This window comes from Pinus tabuliformis, chromosome 3_1 (assembly GCF_031772625.1).
Source record: "Pinus tabuliformis cultivar Carrire ecotype Pingquan chromosome 3_1, CPIR1, whole genome shotgun sequence".
NCBI classification, from domain to species: Eukaryota; Viridiplantae; Streptophyta; class Pinopsida; order Pinales; family Pinaceae; genus Pinus; species Pinus tabuliformis.
The window spans coordinates 471287281-471312293 of NC_142301.1; positions in this window are offsets into that span (position 1 = coordinate 471287281).

The following is a 25013-nucleotide window of genomic DNA, read 5'->3' on the forward strand; positions in this document are numbered from 1 at the left end:
ATTCCATTTGATCATTTGGTACAAAACCAATAAAAGACAAAGAATAATATCAACATGAAATCTCATCAATGAAGTTTTTTAGAATGGTGTCTTTCTATGGAACAAAAGATTCGAAAGTGTTGGTAAACAATGTAAATTTGAAATTACTTGGTTAGGTCCTTACAAAATTGAATATGTTCCAAGTAAAATTATTTATATATAATCCATTTGGATAGTACAAAACTACCCTTGCTTATGGGAAAGTTCTAAAATGTTCTATCAAACTAACGTCGAATCCTTTATGGACATCAGTGTAATATATATTGAGCTTTCTAGCCTTTTTTACTCATGTGTTTTTTTCTTATTGAGTTCAACATTTTATTTTGTTTGAAAAAAAAGAAGTGTTTCCTAGATTACATGAAATTGTATGATATTTTGTGATATGTGATCATACAATTTCATTTATCAATGGATTTGTCTATCTCTTCGAAGGAAGGGACAATGCATTCATCTCTTTAAACCTACCTTTCATTTAATATCCATTTGGTGAGAATGTTTTATGTGTAAAATTTTATGGGTATTCTAGATTTCTCGTGCACTCTCGAGATGACCAAAATAATCCAAGTTGGATTCATTTATTACACCGTTGATTCTCTTCAATGTACTCTACATGTTTTATCAAATGTGACCATCACTATGAGCGAAAAATGCGATGATTAATGTATAATATTGGGCCATGATGAGATGATTAATATACATTTTTTTATATTGCTACTAGTCCAAACCCCTTTGGTAGTGAGTCATAGCTCATCCTTTTAGTCCCTTTTAGGGTTCTTGGTTTTATTTCTACTTCTACTTACTCTTTATGGTTGTAACACCCCCTAAAATTAGGAATTTGTTTTGGATGGGTATTAGGCATCTTGAGGTGTATCTATTAGAAAAGATGTTCTAGAGAGGTGGTATTTTTTAATCCATTTGAGACAAATTAGGCCACTATGTTACTTCTTCATAGGTTAACGAGAATAATTTCTCATGTTCTAGAATTTATGCTGAAATAGATTTTGCAAAAAGACTCCAGGAGGAGATTCAACTTGACATGAAGAGTTGGAGCCATCTTCAAGCCTTGGATTATGAAGAGGTCCCCTTGAATATAAACACTTTGCAAAAATTTGTCCTAAAGCTCTAGTATCTCAACCACTTTTTATCCCAATATCATCTTTTCATTCTAATGAACTTCATTCATTCATTCAAAAAAACTTTAATCTTAGAATCCTTACGAAATATGCAATTTTTTATTAATATAATTTTTTTTATAATAATAATAATAATTAGGCCGATAGGCCTTTCCTATGCATCAACTTTTCGTCAACACTTTTACTCTGATCCGTTAGATCAGATGAAACACTTTCAACCGTTGATCTGAACTAGAAAACAAAACAATGGAAAATCAAGAAAGCACGGAAAGTCAAGAAAGCACAAAAGCTCAAAAAAGATTCTATGCAAAAAAATCAAGAAAGCACGAAAAAATCATAAAAATCAAAGATTGAAAGAAAAAAGCTCAGAAAAGCAAAGATTTTTTAGGATTTTTATTTTTATTTTTATTTTTTAAATGCAATGTATTATTAATTTATTTTTATAATATAATTGAAATATAAATTTAAAATTTAAAATTTAAAAATTAGTTTAGATTTATTTTTAGTTGTAAGTTTATTATGTGTTAAGAGGGACTTTTTTTTTTAGGTATTGATTTTTTAAGTGTGAAAAGAGATTTGATTTTTTTGGCATTTGGTAGATGTAGAGTTAAAATGAATTTAGATTAGTTTAAATATTAACCTTTAAATAATTCACATTAGAGAAAAATACCATGGGAAAAAACCATAGATTAAAAATATAATAAGGAAAAACCACGGGTTGGAAAATTTTATATTTTATATTTTAATTTTAATTTGACTAAGTCAAAATGTTAAACATTGTAACATCTCTCTAAAATAACTAAATTCAATTTAAGTCCATGCTAGCTCCCATCATTTTCCTGCTCAAAAGATAGGCGTTCTCAACACCTTAGCTACTTCGGTGGGCGTTGCAAGTTTATGACGAAAATCACCTTGAAGATGAGAAAACTGACCTCCTCGAAGTTTTTAATAAGAATGGTTAGTAGGTCTCAAGGTCTTAAGGCTTTTCAAAATGCTGAAAAGGGTCCTAAGAGTAAGATTGACCCCAAGGATTGGTCTTCCAGTGTTCATCTTCCCTTTATTCTAGGGACCATGGATAAAATCGCTAGGATCTTGAGGAAGCATAAGATTCATTCTTCTTTTAGACCTCTTAACACTATATGAAGTTCTCTTCATTTTGTTAAGTACCCGATTAACCCCAAGGATTAGAAGGGTGTTTATATCATTCCCTATTCTTGTCGAGCTCATTATATTGGTGAGACTCGATCCATTAACCAAAGAATTTGCGAAAATGCTGCGACATCAGGCATGGAAGGTCTCACTCCTCCGCTTTGGTAGAGCATGCAGAAAAAACCAATCATCACATCTCCATTGAAGAGGCTAAGGTCATTGCGAGGATTGACCATTTTCATTATCATAAATTTAGAGAGGCCTTAGAAATTGAAAAAAAGACTTGTTAATTTAAATAGAGATGACGGCTGGAGTATCAACAGATGCTAGATTCCTGCACTTTCTTCCTAAAAAATTATTTTTATTTATCTATAGATTAATTAATTAATTTTTTTTGTTAATCCCCATATTTGCTTAGTTTATGACTCTCTTAAATTATTCTTGGTAATATGAATAGGATTAAACCTTAATATTAATATAATATTATATATAATAATATTCATTAATAAGATTATATAGGGTTATGGATCCTTTCTCACCTCAGGGGGGATGTGAAAAAGAGAGCGAGGAGGGTTCCGTCGGCAGGAGGACTCGAACGAGGGCAGCCTAGGCCATCGGCCTAGGGTGCTGCAGACTAGACCTCATTTTGGATGACGAAGACTAGGAGGTATGGGGTGGGTCAACAAGTTTTCTGTGGAGATGGTCCATACAATGGCCATGTAGGCTGTGGGTTGGATCCAGGGTGCTCAATCTGCAAGGATCCCAAGGAATATGTTTACTGGGACAAATTTCATCCAACTAAGAGGGTACAGTGGATAGGAGGCTTTGGCCAGGGATTCTTCCTTCGTTTCTCCCATGAATCTCAGAGTCTTGATCCAGTACACAAACCCCACCCCTTCCCCCTTTGATCCTTTGTTTACGTAATATATTATACCCTAAATTATTTATTAATGGAGCATGTCCAAAGGTATGAATCAACAATCCAACTTTATATATTTGTGATGCTTACTCGTGCAAATTTTCATTTTTCCACAAATGCATAATAGCGAATAGATTTACCTTAAATTATTCAGCGTCCAAAGATATCAATCAACAATCACGTGTATAGGTATATGTGTGACGTTTACTGGTGCAAATTTTAATTTTTCACAAAAGCAGAATCACGTTTACCGAGAAGAGTTGTGGTAGGAGGGTGATTGAACCAATGTCTCTTCTAAAAAACTCACAATTCCAATTTAATAATCCTATCGGCCTCTCTTTGTACCTTTTGGGACAATTGCTAGTAATAATAATAATAATATGGCCAAAAGAATTTTTTCCAATAAAAATTATCAAAATTATCTCACATATACATATTACAGGCCGAAATAAAAGTTTTCGAAAATAATCTAATTATGAAAACAATAAATAATAAAATAAATCACATATCCAAAACCTCTCCAATTCCAAAAAGAAATATCGAATGTCGGCTCCCCGGATATCGATAGCGAAACCGATTAAATAGACCCCGAGTTTAGGTTTGTTACACTATAAAAAATGAACAAAACGTTTGCAGACGTGGATATAAAAACTCGGGCTTTCTTTCCTAACATATCTTCTGTGCAGTCCGTGAAACCCAACGAAGGATTCACCTCAACATCCTCAAAAATTTAGCAATGGAATATCACGTGACTAAGAAGGCAAGGTATGAACAACCAGAAGATGAGATGTCACTGCAACAACCACACATAACTTCTGCTGGGAGCTCACACTTTCTCCCATCTGAGGAGGTCGGGGAGTCTCTCAATGAAAACCAACCTCATTCTGAAGAAGAAGAAGAGGATGAAGCGACGACAGAGAGAGTTTCGTCGTCCATGGGTTATTTCCAGAACCTGCTAAGGCGAGAGTGGTGCGATCACAAAGACAATAGAAAGATTCCAAATATTTTTCGGGAGTATCATTTACGCCCATCACAATACCGTTTGATAGTATTGAAAGTATTGACTCGATGTGGTATAATTGTCACAATAATTCATTGATAGTCGAAGGGACGACTACGAATGACAACGATCTAATTGTCACAATACTTGTAAGCTTAGACGTTGCATCTATAGCAGCAGGAAAATATCCAGAAGAAAGAGAACTCTTTCGAGAAGATCTAATAAAAGATTGTGATTTTGATTTTCCAAATTGCAGAGGCATGATTTATGATGAGAATGAGAGGGTATTCAAATTTTTTGAATGGAAAGAGTACACGGAATTGTTCAGAATTCCGGATTCAACTGACAAAAACTTGAGATCAAAGTGCAGGTTTGGAAGTCCAGGAAATACGGACATGTTAATAATGATTGAAAATAAGAACGAAGATGAGAGGACGGAAGTTTTATTGAGAATTTATTCCAAAGCGACTGGACAACTTCGAAAAGAAATTTCCATACCTGTCACTCCACAACGCAGCATTGAGTTCTTGCACTTATGTGGCCCTGATAGAATATTTGTTCACCAATGGCGTTTAGAGATGCAGGTCATGGATATATCTTCTGAAATTTGTAAAATAATAAAATCAACTGATATTCTTCTTGCTCGCCCACCTCTCTATTTAGCCAAAAGAAGTGGCGTATTGTGCATCACAGAAACAAGTGTTTATCTTTGTGATTTACAAGGTGAGATTGTGGTCACATTTGAGGACCATAGCGTTTTTGACTCCTACTATGGCAAAGGTTCGTACGTTACCACCGAAGAGGACATTTTGATCTCTGCTTGCGGTGTTGGCGAAGATGCCGACTCCATCAATATTAGTAGCATTGTTACAGGAAAAAGGTTGGGAAAGATTACAACTCATGCTCCAAATTGTGTTTCTGCGTTGAGAGAATTGGCATTCGAAGATATGCAAACCTCTGCATTCGTATACGATGAAAGGACTCATGATATTATATCAGGAGATACTAACGGAATTATTTATGTATGGTCGAATAAATTGTGCCGTGGCGTGCCATTATCGATATCAGAGGATGACGAGAGTATTATAAGGATTCCCAAATATATTATATATTAGAATTTATTTATTGTGAATATGGTTTTAAAATTTTAATTTAATTAATAATTAAATGAGTTTTGATTTTACTATAGGTGGTAATCCATAATGTTCCATGCAAGTTTATTTGCACATTTTTTTCAACATTTGTATTATTTAATATATTTTAATCCATAATGCTCCATGCAAGTCTATTTGAATGTATTAAATATTATATAATAATTTTAAAAAATTTGTTATTATAATTTAATTATATAAATATATAATTAAATTATAAGATATTTATTAAAGAAATTTATTTTAAACAGTTTTACAAAGTATTATAAGGATTCCCAAATATATTATATATTAGAATTTATTTATTGTGAATATGGTTTTAAAATTTTAATTTAATTAATAATTAAATGAGTTTTGATTTTACTTAGTTGTCAGTGGTTAATGTCTATCAATTTTTTATTATTCAATAAAAGTCATTATAATTAAAATTTTCTATTTATAATTGTTAAATAAAATTTAACCATTATCAAATACTTTATATTTTGAATTATTAACTTTTTTCTTACATTTATAAAATTATTTTTTTAATCAACAAATACTTTTAAAATCATATTCTAAAATATATTTATAAAAAATAATAGATATAATAAATAATATTAAAATTTTATTGTAAAAATATTTAAAAGTTTAGAAAATTATTTTAGATTTTAAAATAAAATATAACTGTATTATAAATGTATTTTCTTGACACACTTAACAAAATATTTTCATTATATTATTTAATTAGTTTTATTATATATATGCGCAACCATATAAATTTCATTTATCAACAAATTTATTTCTCTTTTTGAAGGGACAAGGCACTCATGTCTTTAAACCTTCTTTGCATTTAATATCTATTTTGTGAGCATTCTTTAGGTGTCATAGGTTTATGGATATTCTAGAGTTCTCATGGATGCTCAAAAAGACCACATGTCCTCGAGTTGGAGTCCACTATTACACCTTATATTCTGTGAAGTGTACCCAACATATTTTTACTAAATGTGACCATCATGGTGAGCTAAAAGTGTAATGATTGATGTATTGTATTTTGTAATGATGACATGATTGATATAAAATTATTGATCTTTCTAGTAGTCCAAACCCTTTGGGTGGTCAGTGATGGTCCATCCTTCTACTCTTCATTTTAGGGTGTTTAGTTTTATTTCTACATATAACTACCCCTTTATGGTAGTATCACTCCATACAATTGGTTATTTTTCTTCGATAGGTATTTGGGGGATAGGTATTTAGGCATGTTGAGGTGGATATAGAGGAAAACATGATCTAGAGATCCCACAACTAATCACTTAATTTATATACTATGCGAATGTGTTTTTCTCATAATAAATATAAATACTGACATAGCTATAGTTTAACACTCCTATTTTGTATCGGCATGCACCCCTTACCATATGTATGTACCACACTTTGGTGAGGAGCTATTGAAGATGAAGTTACTCTCATTCATGTTCAATGGGTGTTCCTTCCAATCCCATAACAGTAACTATCTACCAAGTGGTTTAGTGAATAAAAAAGCCTTAAACCAAGTAGATTTGTAAAAAGGGCAGATACATTTCCTTCTCTTCACTTTGGGGTTTCCTTGTTCAATAAAGAAGAATATTAACGATCTTAAGGAAAAAAAATTGATTGATAAGTTCATCAACCTTCTACCTTGTCATAGCTATGTTTTGGACTAGATATCTAACCATTGGGAAAATCATGAACCTATTTGTGTTCTATACTATGGTAAGGGTTATTATAATTTTATCTTTTATGAAAAGGAATATATGGATGTCATATTTAGATCCCTGTGTTGTTACCTGAGCATTCCAGACATCCATATAACTCTGCACCCTTATATATACGAACCACTGTCCGAATACTTATTTCCAGCCGTCCTTTCAAACCTCAACCACGCAACCGTATGCTCTGTTGAGCGTATGAAGGCAGTTGTCATTCTGCAATTTGTCGTTGCCATCTATATCTCTGAACCGTATTTTGAATAAACAGACTCCACGTGTGAGCCTTTACGCATCCAGCCCTGTGATGCGCACATAATACAAGTCGGCCCGTGTGTTATAATGTTCCTCCCAATGAAACCTCAACATATGTTATGCGTATTATTATTCCTTCAAACGACGTGTCCAGCCATGCGGTCGACTCTCCAAATAATAATACGCTCACATCGGCTCCATTTATAATTGTTCTTTATTTACACATACGCACTTCTTTATATTTTAATGGCCACCTCCATCATATATAAAGCCACGTATATTTACTTTAATTGTATTTTATTTCTTTTTCCACATATTAATATATGTGTTCACCTTTATATGATATTCGTTCCTCCTTATGTCTCAATGGCTATCCCATTATCCATATATAAGGCCACGCATATCATACTTTATTATTCTTTACATATTATATTCCATTTGTCCACGCACATATTCATATGTGCGTCCAGCCATTATACAATATGTTATCATGTGTGCTCACACCATTACATACATGCGTATGAGCTTTATTATCGTGCTCTCAATATCGTTTGACACTTGGCCACATCTCGGCCAATGTGTCTCCATATATTTCGTCGCACTGCTCTTCCGCACAGCTCGCCTATCCGTCTTGTCCATCGCATCGAACCATGGCTTCCCGTACTGTAGAGTCTCTACTCTACACCTTATCATCCATCATTACCTACTGTTTTCATCACTTTCCTCTCTCTTTTGCCTCATTTTCCACCCAGATCATTACATTAGTTATCATTAAACATGATCAAGTGAGCTTTGCTAATGGGTAACTGTTTTGTTTAGTTTTTGACGTATTTGCAGGCATTCCGCAGCCTTCTGCTGATTCCGCAGCCATCTGCTGATTCTGCAACCATCTGATGATCCCGCAGCCATTTTGTTGATTTCAAGGTTCCATGTGCTATTTTGCAGAACGAGCCACATGGGCATGTTGGAATATACGTGCTCGAGGTTCCTGTGCCATCAGTTCAGCCAGCCACGTCATTTGTACCTCCCATCAAAGGGGGTCAAGTTACGGTCAAATAAAGGCAGCTTAACGTTGATACGTAAGCTGTTTGATCACGTCGGTGGAAAAGGTGACTTGTCTGTGTTTTGAAAGCCGTGGGGGACATGATCTAATGCTGGATTCATTGCCCATATCGACCAGGACATCCAGCTCGACCATGAAGCATATGACGTGTTCACTGCACCTTTAATACGCATGATATTCAGTTATTTTCTGTTTTATGCTTTACGCATTAGGCCATCTTGCAGATGCATATATATACTTGCGTCTGCGTATGCTTATGTTAACTTTTTAGCTGCTGTACTTTATGAACTTGTGAGAATTTTAGCACGTTTCTGAACTTTGTTTTTATGGAGCTGTTTCAGCACTTTTGACTATGTATTTCTGCACATGAAGTAATGGAAATAGTGATGTTTTGAAGTTTTAAAGCATCTGAGTTTTCTGTGGGATGATATGAATGGAGGGCCCCTGTTCGTATTAGCCTTGTAAAGTATTTTATGTTTATACTTCTGCAATTTCTTTATTTTACATACAGAATTTCCTTTCTTGAGTTATGTACAGCTTGATTTCTTTTCATTGCTGCAGCCTTTATTTTCACTGATCAGATTTGCTTCTTTGCAGGTTTTTACGCGGGATTGAGTGTGTTGTATTTGCTTTAATATCTAATGGTAGTTGCAGTTGTCTTGTTCATAATGCTGCCCTTTTTACTCTGTTTTCTAGATTAGTTTTTAGCTTAGTTTTACAAGTTGGATGCTAACTAATTTATGCTCTCTTTATCATGAATGGTTTATCTTTCAAGAGAACAGAACACTAATTAATTGCAGCTTGTTTTTGAGTAATCTTGGCTTGTGGCACTAATAATTTTTCCACTTGTTACACATAATCACATATGTACGAAGCAGTATGATGGAAAAGGCTTAGTAGTGTTACAATTTGTCAATTAGAGTTTTTATCAATTCTTGGATTTGTCTTCAGCTACCTCCTAATCGTGTTTTACGCAGTACTATGTGGTAGAAGCAGGGAGTTAGGAGGAGATAACCATTATCATCAATCCTTGAAGTGATTTTCTTGTTTCTTTTATTTGCAGCAATATGGGTAGAGACTAATGCCATTAGAACGTGGTCATTTTCTTTCAAGTCATTTCAATTTATTCATTTCTTTAAAGTTCTTTCCTTTACAAATTCAGCAAGTAATTAGAAATCACCAATCACACACTTTCACTCATCTAGAACTCACTTTTCACACACTTGCACTCATATGTCTATAATCATTACTCCATCTTAGGAAGATAAGTTAACCATAAACAACACTCCCCAAACAACAAAAACTCTAAGAGGTTGCTTAAGTACATATAGTACACCTTCACTTCATCAGCTTACGATCCCCGGGTTGACAATTAATGACATCAATTTAGGAACACTAAATTGACTAAACATTTTGGCGCCGTTGCCGGGGAAGTGAAATTAAGTAGCCATACTTAGAAAAAAAAACATAAAAATTTCAAGGAAAGAGGTTAATAACCTATCCAAGTATGCTCTCCCCTTGCACTTCAAAGTGATCTGGAGGATTAGAAAGGAGAAAGTTATTGATTTAGTAGTTTCTTGAGTATGCTCTCTTCTTGCACCTAGAGTGAACTGGAAGATCAGAAAAAGAACTATTAACTTGACTTGAAGAAAAAATAAAAAATGAAATGCATAGAGCTAGAGATTCTAGAGGACGGTTTTTAGCTAGAGCTCGAAGTTCAATTTTTACAAGTCCATCTGCTTCAAGGGATAGACAAGAGACACCCCCCTTATCTCCAACTGAAACTCCTAGTCCTAGAATTCCTGGAATTCAAGAGCCAAGAGTTGACTCTCCTACACCTTCTATTGAGTTTGAACCAGGAAGAGACTCTTCTCTTTCTCCTACAGGAAGACCAATTGTAATTTAGGAATTGGAATCATTTGATGAAGAAGGAGAAATCTCTTCTCATTCACCTTTTGTAGAGGAACCAGAAGATTTTGAAATCCCTAGGAGAATCATCATGGCAGAGGAAGAAGGAGGAGGTAGAGGTAGAGGTAGAGGAGGAGGAGGAAATAATAATAACAATAATGGAGGTAGAGGTCCCATTGGAGGAGGAAATAGAAATGGGGATAATTCATTTGGGTTTCCCATTGTTAATGAGGATTCTCGAGCCACCATTAAAAACATATCACCATCTGTCCTCCCTAACTTCCATGGGTTAAGGACTGAGGACCCTGAAACATTCTTATTTGAGTTTGAAGTGGTGTGTCGAACTTATGACTACCTGGATGACTCTCAGAAACTCAAGTTGTTCCCTTCAACACTGAAGGATCAAGCCTTGAAATGGTTCATGGGGTTACTCACTCAATCCATTAGGACTTGGGATGAGATGAAACAAACATTTTTGGATAGGTATTTAGACTATTGCATGCCTACTAATCACAAGGACGAGGTTTTTAAAATGATACAAAAAGAAGATGAGAGTCTAGAAGATTTACTTGAAAGATTTCAATATAACTTAAAAAGAGAAAAAATGAATACCTTGGATGAAGAGACCTTAAAAGCCCTGTTATTAAAAGCCATAAGGGATGAATGGATAGACATCTTAAACATGATGGGGAAAGGGGATATTTCTCAACTTTCTCTCAATGACATAGCAGAACTTTGTATCCATCTCTCAAGGGGCAAATCAAAAACTCAAAAAGGGCCTAGAGATCCTTGTCTCCTTAGGGCGAATAAATCTGCAATAGGATCAGTGAGTACGGCTGGAATCGACAGTATGCTTGATGAAATTAAAACTGACATCTTAGGGAGTCTTAGTGAACAACTTGATACCCTTAAGATTCACAATAAACAAAAAGCAGAAGTTGAGGCTTTGGCTATCTTTTGCCCGAAATGTAGAAAGAAACATGCTTTAAGGGAATGTCCCTTAGATGCACACGTTGTAGAAACATGTGTAATTTGCTCAGAAACTCATGAGACCAAGGATTGTCCCTCAATTCCTGGCCTCAAAGCAGTCTTTCAAAAGGATCCAGATACACTTGAATCTCTTTGTTTTATTGCAAGGAGACCTTGGCATGGACAACAAAATCAAGGGTTTAACAACTCTATGAATTCTCAATCCCAACCAAATTGGAATCCTTGGCAACAACCTTGGCCTCAACCTCAAAATGCTTTCCAAGCATGGATGCAAAGCATGCAAAATCCCTATGGTAGATTTGCTCAATTCTATCAATACCCTCCATCATTTCAGAATCGGCAAGCTCCCCAACTTCCAAACCAAGGTCAACAACTATCACTGCCATACCCTCAACAACAACAACCTCCTCCACAAAATCAAAATTCTCAATTAGCACTTCAATCCCAGCAGAAATCAAATGAACTTCCCTCTCAGCCATTACCAAACCCAAATAATAGGAACCCTCAGAATGCTTACATGATGGAAGGTCAACCATTCCCTACCTATATGGTTGTTCCTCTCAATGAAGTACAACTTAGATCAGGTAGAATCTTAGATCAACCTTCTACGAGTGTTCAACAACCAAGCATTTCTGAGGAGGAATCTATCAAAGCCAATAAAGGTTCTGAAGTATCACTTCAAACCCAAAATATCCAAAAAGAAAAAGAAAAAGAATCAACCTCTACAACTCCCATAGTTGAGCAACCTACACCTTTAGCTACACCTCCCTTTCCTGAAAGATTGCAAATTGACAAAGGGGTGGAAAAGCAGATATGGGTCCCTGACTATAACTTCCTAGATGAATTGAAGAATGTATGTATCAAGATTCCCTTGTTACAAGCCATTAAGGAAATTCCCATTCTAGCGAAGACAATAAAGGAGTTGAGTTTGAAGAAAACAGGAAAAAGAACCAGAGATACTAAAAGGATACATCTAGTTGGAAAAATTGTAGACATAATGATGGGTAAGATTACCATGCAAAAATATGTAGATCCCAGTAGCCCTATTGTCAAAACTCATATTAATGGGGTCGAAATCCCAAATACTCGGACTGACTTAGGGGCCGCGATCAACATCATGAGTAGACAGACCATGGATCAGTTAAAGCTTCCTAACCTTCTCTTTACACCTACTTTGCTGCAGCTTGCAGATAGATCAATCATTAAACCTGATGATGTATTGGAAGATATTCCAGTCTCTCTAGATTCTTGGGAATATCCCGTTGATTTTATGATTTTAACTCCGAAGAACAATCTAGGAGGACATCCTCTTATCTTAGGAAGACCTTGGCTGGCCACAGCTGATGCTTTCATAAGCTGTAGGTCTGGAAACATGTATATATCATATGGTAATTCCACCAAGAAGTTCAACTTGTATCCCCCAGCAAAAGCTATAATAGAAATAGGAGAAGATGAATGGGTAGAGGATGAAGATACTATTCAACCTGTTCTAACCATCTCTGAGATTAGTGAAGACAGTCAAATTCTAAATACATTAGAAAATTTTGAAGTATCTTTAGAATATGACTCTGAACATTTTCAGATAGATGCAGACATTGAATATCTCTCCTCTAGACAAATGTCTCTCTTCTCAATGGAAGAGTTTGGGAGTTCTATAGTTGAAATCTTCCCAGGAAAAACATTAAACATTAACAAAAACTTGGGAAGACCACAACAAGAAGAATTAACTAAATTGTTGCAAAAACATTCCACTGCCTTTGCATGGGAAAACACTGACATGAAAGGAATCGATCCTAAGACTTGTATTCATCACATCTACATTGAAGAGAATAGCAGACCTATTAGGCAAACACAAAGAAGGATGAATCCAAACCTTAGGGAAATCGTGAAAGAAGAACTCCAGAAATTGCTGAAGGTAAACTTCGTTTACCCCATTTCAGATAGCCAATGGGTTTCTCCCTTGGTTATAGTGCCCAAAAAGAATGGTAAATGGAGAGTTTGCATTGATTATCGAGAATTGAACAAGGCAACATTAAAGGATCATTTCCCTTTACCTTTTATTGATCAGGTACTAGGCACTTTAGCAGGTAAAAAGTATTTCTCATTCTTGGATGGTTTTAGTGGGTACAATCAAATTCAGGTAGCACCTGAAGATCAAGACAAAACCACATTTACTTGTCCTTGGGGAACTTTTGCCTACCGAGTACTCCCTTTTGGATTGTGCAATGCACCTGCTACATTTCAAAGGGCTGTATTAGGAATCTTTTCAGATCTGATTCATGATTGTGTAGAGGTATACATGGACGATTTCACAGTTTATGGTAATACATTTGAAGAAGCTTTGGAAAAATTGGAAAAAGTACTGGTAAGATGTAAGGAAACAAATCTTTCTTTAAGTCATGAAAAGTGTTTTATGATGTTTACTGAAGGGATTGTTTTAGGACATCATATTTCAGGAGATGGAATTAAGGTTGATAAATCCAAAGTTGAAATCATCTCTAAGTTACCTGTTCCAAATTGCGAGAAGGATGTTAGAAGTTTTCTTGGGTTTACTGGGTATTACAGAAGATTTATTGAAAACTTCACTAGGATAGAATCTCCTCTTTTCAAATTGCTTACCAAAGATTGTGAGTTTAAATGGGATCCTGAGTTTCAATCTGCCTTTGAAGCTTTAAAGTCTAGAATATCTAAAGCACCCATCTTAAGGGGACCAAATTGGAAACTCCCTTTCCACATCTCTACTGATGCTTCAGATACAGCTCTAGGAGCTGTTTTGGGACAAAAGGATTTGATCCCTTATGCGATTTATTACACAAGTAAGAATTTGACTCCTACTGAGTTAAATTATACTTTTACAGAAAAAGAGTTCTTAGCTGTGGTACATGCAATCAACAAGTTTAGACACTACATAACCGGCTATGAAACCTTTGTCCATACTAATCACTCTGCCATAAGATATTTAATGAACAAACCTGTCACTAATGGTAGAGTTACAAGATGGCTTTTACTCTTACAAGAATTCAACATTACTGTGTTAGATAGACCTGGAAAACAAAACACAGTAGCTGATTTCTTGTCTAGAATCCAAAACACTAATGAGGATTCTCCAGTAGAAGATAAGTTTCCAGATGAATACTTGTTTGCAGTGACTACCAAGACTCCTTGGTATGCAGATATGGCTAATTATCTTGTTACAGGGAAACTTCCTCTACACTTATTTCCTAATGAGAAAAGGAAAATCATTCGGGAGAGTTCACATTATTCTTGGATTTCTAATGAATTGTTCAAAACAGGGCCAGATTGTATAATCAGAAGGTGTGTTCGGGAAGATGAAATGCCTGACATCCTTAAGGCATGTCATGATGAACCTTGCGGCGGGCACTTTGCTGATAAGAGGACAGCCTATAAAATCCTTTCTCTAGGATATTATTGGCCTTCTCTCTTTAAAGATGCCAAGCAGTATGTTAGAAGGTGTGACAGCTGCCAAAGAGTTGGGAAACCAACTCCTTCAAATGAAATGCCTCTACAGCCTCAGGTATGCATCGAACCCTTTGAGAAGTGGGCTCTAGATTTCGTTGGACCAATTAATCCACCATCAAAACAAAAGAGGTATATACTGGTTTGTACTGATTATGTTACTAAGTGGGTAGAAGCAAAAGCATTGCCTTCTTCCACTGAAAATGCAGTTGTTCAATTTCTTTTTGAGGATATTTTCACTCGTTTTGGTGTCCCAAGGGAAATTGTGACAGATCAGGGCAGCCAGTTTACATCTAAATTGATGGAGAAGCTGATGGAGGAATATAAGATCAAGCACAGAACATCCACTCCCTACCATCCGCAATCCAATGGCCAAGTGGAATCTACCAATAAAGTTCTTGAAGGCATTATCACCAAGACTGTTCATCTTCAAAGAAGAGATTGGGCGGAAAGGCTCCCTGAAGCCTTATGGGCCTATAGAACCACATGGAAGAACACAACAGGACATTCTCCCTATGAACTTGTTTATGGGAAGGAAGTCCTGCTTCCTATTGAGTTCCAAATCAAGACCTTCAAGATGGCAGTCCAATTGGGCATGAGCCTCTCAGAAGCTCAAAGACACAGAATGGACCAGCTAAATGAGCTAGATGAAATAAGACAAGATGCAATTCTAAGGACCGATCTAGTTCAGCACCAAAGATCTAAATGGCATGATCGTCATATCAAAGAAAGAAAGTTTCAGAGAGGAGATTGGGCTCTATTGTTTGATTCAAAATTCAAAGACTTCAAAGGAAAGTTTCAAACTCATTGGCTTGGGCCATATGAGATTGATGAAGTCTTCAGCAATGGAGCAGTTCGGGTAAAAACTATTGATGAATTTCATACTCCTCTTATTGTGAATGGCCACCGCTTGAAAATCTACCAGAAGCCATTCTCAAAATAAGAGTTTGTCAAATTGTTCAAAGAAGATTCTGCAATTAGGTTGGTGGAGAAGGATTCTTCTCCTCCATCAGCCTAATCTTTGGTTTTTGAAAAAAAAAAAAGAAAAAAAAAAAAATAAATAAATAAATGTATGAGCCTGAAAACCAATCTCTGATTGGCAGTATCATACAGAAAACCTGAGGTGAAAATCAGGGTCACCTGACACCTCATGTTTTCCAATAAAAAAAAAAACCCTATTTCTCTCCTTATTTCATCTCATTTCATCATCACCACCATTTCATCCACCATTTCATTCATTTTCACTCCACCTCATTTTTTTTTTATTCATCCATCCACCCACTACATTCCATTCCATCAAAAAAGTCATTTTTAGATAGTTAAAGTTGTTTTTGTGCAGTCGGAGGTTACTACTGCAGATTCCGCATCCATCTGAAGATTCTGCAGCTATCTAACGATTCCGTAGCTCTCTCCACCTGCATAAAAAAAAAAAAAAAAACACAGTCTGTTTGAAATTTCTTTACAGCTCAGTAGTCATCAATAATAAATGGAAAATAGTCATGCAAAAATCAGTGAAGGGTTAGTGGCACGTCATCAAGGGAAAATCTAAACGAGAATCTGAGGTATGGTTCAAATCCTAAGCTTACAGTTATTTCGTTATGCAAAGTTTTCTAGGTTATGTTTCTTGCCACTAAACGTAATGATTACCAGTCATGCGACCATATACCACGTATCTCCCAAGTCTATCAGTCCTTGATTACCACGATTTTGAATTTCACTTGCGGCTGCTTCTTCCATTAAGATCCCGTACCTAAGTGACGTAACCTAAAGTACTACGTCTCTAGATGACATAACTCACGCAGCCAAGTGTAACTCTGAGACCGAAACCTAAGGACATAGCCGTTCCATTCATTATTCCATAACCCTTCTACCCTCTTACGCTCATATCATTTCACTTCCGCTGTTTCATTCCACTCACATGTTTCATTCCATCTACGCTGCTACCATTCACCATACTCTGTTATGCTGTGCTCACTACGCTGCTACCATTCACCATACTCTGTTTTTTTCCTCTCCGCTAATTCTAATCATCAGTGGAGGTCTGTTTTGAAGCCGTGTTCTAAAACAGAGCCGTGAAACCACTCTATAAGACCGTTTTTGAAGACATGTTCTAAAACAGAGCCGTGAATTGACTGTGTAAGGCCGTTTTGAAGCCGTGTTCTGAAACCAAAGCCGTGAATTGACTGTGTAAAGCCGTTTTTAAGTCGTGTTTTAAATAGAACAGAGCCGTAAGAGCCAATGGGGAAGCTCTTAAGGGCAGAACCAGAGGTTCAAAGTTTCTGGAGGGTTATCCTCAGGTTAAAGAGGCATTACAAAAGGCAAACTGGTTACAATGTATCCAGAAGTTCAGAGGCCACCATAAGGAGGTTACGAAGGCCTTTGCATGGTCCTTCAGAGAAAAAGATAATCACGTGGAGATAGGGGATTTACAATTCACAGTCACTGAGAGCAGCATAGCACAAGCTACCTCACTGCCGCAGACTGGAGAAAGGTGGTTTAAGAACCGGTCAGTTCAAGATCAGCAGTGGAAACGAATCTAAAAAAACCTAGGTATGGATACCAGTATCTTTATGAAAGGGATTCCTGTTTCTTATGTTAAGGAGGAATGGACAGTTTTACTCTTATTAGTGCAAAAAATTTTCACTTGTGAGGGAAGATTTGGGGTCTTATATGTTTATCATGCAAAGGTTATGATGCATTTTCTAGGAGATGATATTAACCTCCCATACTTTCTACTTTCAAGTCTTAAGAAAATGTGTGCAATGGTCCAAAAGAACCCCAGAAGTATTGAAGCACATTTATGTCATCACGGTCTTCTGAAATTGCTGGTTGAGGAACAATTGAAATCAAAAAGAGACACATGGGAGAGGTTTCTCATAAGAAATCATTTTCAAGAATTAGGAGAAACTTATGGAGGATCCCCTCAAGTACCAAAAAGAAGTAGAAGAAAAAGAGGAGAGGGGGTTAACCAAGAAACTATTGCCCAAACAGAAACCATTGTTCCTGATACCACAATTCCTGAAACAACTGCCCAAGAGGAAACTGTTCAAGAACCATTTGATGAGGAAACTGATATACAACATCCTGAACAGGAAATTGATCCTGGATTGACTGAAGGTGATAACCAAGCAACCCAAGGAATTATCTCTGAAACTCTTTCAGGTCTTGCTCAAGAAATTGCTCAGAAAAGAAAAGAAGGGAGGAAGAAACAAAAGCAAGACAAAGGTAAATCTGTAGTCCAAGAAACTTACCTCACTCCTGAGAATTCTAGTGAGGAAGACACTCAACCCTTAGCTCAAAGAATGGCCAAACTCCATGAAACTGCCCTCTCTAAAAAGGTGGAAAAACAGAAGCAAAAAGTACCAAAAGAAAAACAGAGTACCACCTTTGTAAGAAGGAGCAGCAGATTACAAAATAGAAAAGTAGTGGCCACAAAGGGTAAAGAGTCATTCTTCATTGACTTAAGCACACCCCAAAAACGTGCTGCAAGTCCTGACTTGGAGAAAAGTCCTCACACACTGAGCATATTGAGACTAGTCCTCCACATGAGGAAAGTCCTTTTGAACATGAACTTGAGCATGAACACGGATCTGAATTTGATTATGAACCAAGTCCCAAAAAGTCACCTGAAGTGGACCCGGATCAGCAGAAAATGTATAATTATCTGGAAACATTGGAGCAAGCAGCGGCTGGCCCAAGCAATGTTCAGCCTTTAGAGCAACAAGTCCACTCCTTAAAACAGGAAATTTTTGAGATTGAGGTTCTAAATCGACATGTTATGCAAGAAAATGAAAAGTTGAAAGAGCAAGCCAAATTGGATAAGGTGATTCATGATAACACCATGTTACATTTGGGCCTGTGGCAAAGAAGTAACAAGAAGTTAAGGAAGAAATGCCAAAGGCTAAACAGAGCCTTGATCAACCTAAAGTTCAGATGCTTAGTAAAGAAGCCAAGGGTCAATGTGTCTACACAGAGAAAGAAGAGGAGGTTGGATGTCTTGGCAGAGGCATCACAACAGGTTGATTAATCAGTGTTTTTGCATGAGGACATGTAATGCCCTCGTAGTGGGGGTATGTAGAGTCTCTACTTTACACCTTATCATCCATCATTATCTACTGTTTTCATCACTTTCCTCTCTCTTTTGCCTCATTTTCCACCCAGATCATTACATTAGTTGTCATTAAACATGATCAAGTGAGCTTTGCTAATGGGTAACTGTTTTGTTTAGTTTTTGACGTATTTGCAGGCATTCCGTAGCCTTCTGCTGATTCCGCAGCCATCTAATGATCCCGCAACCATTTTGTCGATTTCAAGGTTCCACATGCTATTTTGCAGAACGAGCCACATGGGCATGTTGGAATATACCTGCTCGAGGTTCCTGTGCCATCAGTTCAGCCAGCCACGTCATCTGTACCTCCGGTCAAAGGGGGTCAAGTTACGGTCAAATAAAGGCAGCTTAACGTTGATACGTAAGCTGTTTGATCACGTCGGTGGAAAAGGTGACTTGTCCATGTTTTGAAAGCCATGGGGGACATGATCTAATGCTGGATTCATTGCCCATAACCACCAGGACCTCCAGCTCGACCATGAAGCATATGACGTGTTCACTGCACCTTTAATATGCATGATATTCAGTTACTTTATGTTTTATACTTTACGCATTAGGCCATCTTGCAGATGCCTATATATACTTGCGTCTGCGTACGCTTATGTTAACATTTTAGCTGCTGTAGTTTATGAACTTGTGAAAATTTTAGCATGTTTCTGAACTCTGTTTTTATAGAGCTGTTTCAGCACTTTTGACTATGTATTTCTGCACATGAAGTAATGGAAATAATGTTGTTTTGAAGTTTTAAAGCATCTGAGTTTCTATGGGATGATATGAATGGAGGGCCCCTGTTCGTATTAGCCTTGTAAAATATTTTATGTTTATACTTCTGCAATTTCTTTATTTTACATACAGAATTTCCTTTCTTGAGTTATGTACAGCTTCATTTCTTTTCATTGCTGCAGCCTTTATTTTCACTGATCAGATTTGCTTCTTTGCAGGTTTTTACCCGGGATTGAGTGTGTTGTATTTGCTTTAATATCTAATGGTAGTTGCAGTTGTCTTGTTCATAATGCTGCCCTTTTTACTCTGTTTTCTAGATTAGTTTTTAGCTTAGTTTTACAAGTTGGATGCTAACTAATTTATGCTCTCTTTATCATGAATGGTTTATCTTTCAAGAGAACAGAACACTAATTAATTGCAGCTTGTTTTTGAGTAATCTTGGCTTGTGGCACTAATACTTTTTCCACTTGTTACACATAATCACATATGTACGAAGCAGTATGATGGAAAAGGCTTAGTAGTGTTACAATTTGTCAATTAGAGTTTTTATCAATTCTTGGATTTGTCTTCAGCTACCTCCTAATCATGTTTTACGCAGTACTATGTGGTAGAAGCAGGGAGTTAGGAGGAGATAACCATTATCATCAATCCTTGAAGTGATTTTCTTGTTTCTTTTATTTGCAGCAACATGGGTAGAGACTAATGCCATTAGAACGTGGTCATTTGCTTTCAAGTCATTTCAATTTATTCATTTCTTTAAAGTTCTTTTCCTTTACAAATTCAGCAAGTAATTAGAAATCACCAATCACACACTTTCACTCATCTAGAACTCACTTTTCACACACTTGCACTCATCTGTCTATAATCATTACTCCATCTTAGGAAGATAAGTTAACCATAAAGAACACCCCCCAAACAACAAAAACTCTATGAGGTTGCTTAAGTACATATAGTACACCTTCACTTCATCAGCTTACGAGCCCCGGGTTGACAATTAATGACATCAATTTAGGAACACTAAATTGACTAAACACGTACCTAACCGCCAGCTTGGGTGACCGCACAGCTAGCTCGGGTGTCCGCACCTCAATTTCGGTTCTTCGTCCGAGTGTCGGAGGTTCGCCCATTGTTGTGCCAAATGCACCCGTCGTCGTGTACGGGGCGCTCGCACCATCGTGCACGCCTGCCCGAGATCCAAGGGCGTCACATTCTCCTCCACCTGAAGACGTTGTCGTCCTCGACAACACACCATCGTGGCCCCATCACCTCAAAGCGTCTCATCGGTCCTCCACATCAAGTCACTCTTCCAAGCCATGCCCCTACGTGTACTTTGGAAGTATGCATGCCATACTACATCAAAGTCATCTGACTTCAGTTCCCCAATGCATTAGACCTCTAAGCCCACCAATTATGATGTCCCAAAAGTCACAACGATCTCATATTATCATGAGCTCCTCCACCGAAGGTCCACCAAGACTATCTCTTGGTCTCGGCCATGAGAAGTCCATCATCATCACGAGTCCCTTCCATCATAGCTTCTCCACCAAAGTGTCCATCAAGCCTATCTCTGGGTCTCGGCCATGAGAAGTCCACCCAAGGGTGTGCCCTTCAATCAGTCCATGAGTCATGTCGGGCACCTAGCCATGTGGCTAAAGCATGACCCAAATCATCCACAACGATCATCAAGTTCCACCCTTGTCTGGGGGTCTTGCTCCTTCCATCTCAAGGTAGCAATCGTCCCCAACAAGTCCTTCAGCAGGTAACAACCCTTGCTTCCTCATACAAGGCTCCATTATAGTCATCCATAGTAAGATGTCTCCATGCTTAGGCAAGCTGACCTTGCCCTCTCCTACACATGATTCATCTACTAAATGTCCAAATGAAACACATGTATCCATACTTACTTTATCGATATGAGGCTCCTCCATATGAGTGACCTCACTCATCCATGTTGATAAGCTGCACGATCCTGGTTCAACTTGGTTAGACTCAAGTTTTGCCTCCATTGAGTCCTCATCATCATGCTCCATTGTCCAACCAAGTTGAAGAAGTTCTTCTTCAACGGTTTTCTCCGAGGCTTCAAGTTTATCAACGTGAGTGTCCATCCATGTTGTCAACCTGTATGAGTCTGGTCCAACTTGATTAGACTCAAGTTCGGCCTCTATCATATCCTCATCATCATATGGTCCTGCCATAGGAGTATCTTCATCGATCCATGTCCACGAGCTACATGATTCGGGCTCAGCTTGATCACCATCAAGTCTAACCTCCATCATAGTTAAGTCTTCAACATCTTCGGTCACCATGACTTCCTCTTCTGGGTCTGCAACCTCATCTATTGCCTGACTGATTTGAAGAAGTCCATCTCATCCAAGCATTACATCAATGCCATCAGTATTTATTACCACGAAGTCCAACTGACCTCTACATCTTTCCAACTATACAGGTACATCTCGTATCATGCCCACTGCCAAATTCCACGAGGTTATCTCCCAGTTTTCCATAGTAGATATCAGCTCCACTTCTTCTATCAACCGTGCCGATATAAGGTTATATGGTCCACCTGAGTTTGCTAATGCTTGAACATTTCTGCCACAAATATTCAAGGTTACAAGATCTTGGTTGTTCTCCATGACCTTATCTTCACTTGTCAACTGCCAGCTCTGACCGAGCTCCAATACCACATGTCACCCCCCAATCTTTTTTTTTTCTTAATTGGGCGGTGTGCGGCACCACCGACGCTTACCCGGTTGACGGATTTACGTTATGGACTATGCCTTTAACCATGAATTCACTCAATTCACTTCTTAATTAAGTAGCCTTCATTAATCATTCTTCAATATAGATATAAACATTCACAACTGAACATTCAATACTCTTCAATTAAATAAACCGCATTAATCTTGATCAACATATAGTAATTCAACCGCTCACAATAACCATATATTTAAACCGCAATAACAACAATTGCATACAAGATATACGGGAGGGGCAACTCCCAAACGAGTTCGCCCAATGATATATTATTGAACCATTTCCAAAATTACAATGCAAGTGTGTCGGGCAAGATCCGCGGCCACACTTAATACTTCCTGATATAACCTGGCGGTCTGCCACGCATATACTACTACGCCGTTTTACCAAAGTGCACCAGTGCACGTATAAGTCTGCGTAATTTATATGTGCTACTATCCACGTAACAGTCCTTTGGTCTGTCCACGTGACAGTCCTTCAACAAACCACTAACCCGATATATCAACCCGACAGTCTGCTGTATCGTATATAATTTACTGCGCAATTATCGAACGCACCGCCGCTCATATAACTCTGCGTGACCATACACTTGTTCGCTGTCCGAACTCTGACTCACAACTGAGACAACCTGCTGTAGATATGGTTCCCTGCACTATTACTTGAGCGTTCCCAAACGCTCGTCTAATCCACGCTACTGCATACCCAACTGCTGTCAAATATTGATTTGCCAAAATCCGATAGTTTACCGTGCGTATAGATCCCTGCATTGTTACCTGAGCATTCCAAACATCCATATAACTCTGCACCCTTATATATACGAACCGCTGTCCGAATACTTATTTCCAGCCGTCCTTTCAAACCTCAACCACGCAACTGTATGCTCTGTTGAGCGTATGAAGGCAGCTGTCGTTCTGCAATTTGTCGTTGCTAACTATATCTCTGAACCGTCTTTTGAATAAACAAACTCCACGTGTCAGCCTTTACGCATCCAACCCTGTGATGCGCACATAATACAAGTCGGCCCGCATGTTATAATGTTCCTCTCAATGAAACCTCAACATATGTTATGCGTATTATTATTCCTTCAAACGACGTGTCCAGCCATGCGGTCAACTCTCCAAATAATAATACGCTCACATCGGCTCCATTTATAATTATTCTTTATTTACATATACGCAATTCTTTATATTTTAATGGCCACCTCCATCATATATAAAGCCACGTATATTTACTTTAATTGTATTTTATTTCTTTTTACACATATTAATATATGTGTTCACCTTTATATGATATTCGTTCCTCCTTATGTCTCAATGGCCGTCCCATTATCCATATATAAGGCCACGCATATCATACTTTATTATTCTTTACATATTATATTCCATTCGTCCACGCACATATTCATATGTGTGCCCAGCCATTATACAATATGTTATCATGTGTGCTCACACCATTACATACATGCATATGAGCTTTATTATCGTGCTCTCAATATCATTCGACACTTGGCCACATCTCGTCCAATGTGTCTCCATATATTTCGTCGCACTGCTCTTCCGCACAGCTCGCCTGTCCGTCTTGTCCATCGCCTCGAACCATGGCTTTCCGTACCTAACCGCCAGCTTGGGTGACCGCACCGCTAGCTCGGGTGTCCGCACGTCAACTTCGGTCCTTCGTCCGAGTGTCGGACGTTCGCCCATTGCTGTGCCAAACGCACCCGTCGTCGTGTACGGGGCGCTCGCGCTATCGTGCACGCCTGCCCGAGATCCAAGGGCGTCACAAAACCTTTCTCACTTAACCAATGTAATATTAATATATATTTTTAATAGTGTAATAATGATAAAGAACTATATTCATCAATTTAATTAATTTTTTATAAAATTAAATAAATTATACATATATAAAATTGAGAGGGTTTAGAATAAACCATGATTGGTATATTCTTAAGGAACTTTGTGATGTAAAGGTCATGGAATTTTTGTGAGAAAAAATCCAGTTATGCTAAGGGTTGGTGTGACCCAAACCAAATGCAATTTGTTGATAATATTCACAGCTTAAATGCCCCTATGTTGTGGTTTCTCAAACAGAAGGCTAATGGTGCATTCATTTCAAGACACATACAACTTAGCAAACAAAACAAAAAATACATATATAAAATTTTAATGATCAGATGAGTGATAATCTTTTGAATATGTGGTAACAAAGACTAGTTACAAAGGTTTTTGCTAAAAAATTATTACTTAAGATATTTTTAATGGATGTGCAATGAAAAATCAAGGGCTTCTTCTCACTACCTATTGGAATATGATATATTTTTTATTGGAGTTGTAAGTGGGCTAATCTTGCCTAGGTGTTCATGGGTGGAGCCCTAAAAAAATGAGTATCTTGTCTTCCAAATCGAAGTGAATCTTTCCTCCATTGAGAACACAACTATAAGTGGGTACCTAACCTATGTGAACAAGATAAATAATATGGAAGAATAAAAAGTATCCTAAAATTACATCAAACTTGATTCAATAGTGTTTTATAATTAAACATCTCAAAATTAAAAGAAATACATTCTGTCCTATCTTCCTCTTAGAAGTGAATCTTTCCTCCATTGAAAACAAAACTATAAGTAGCT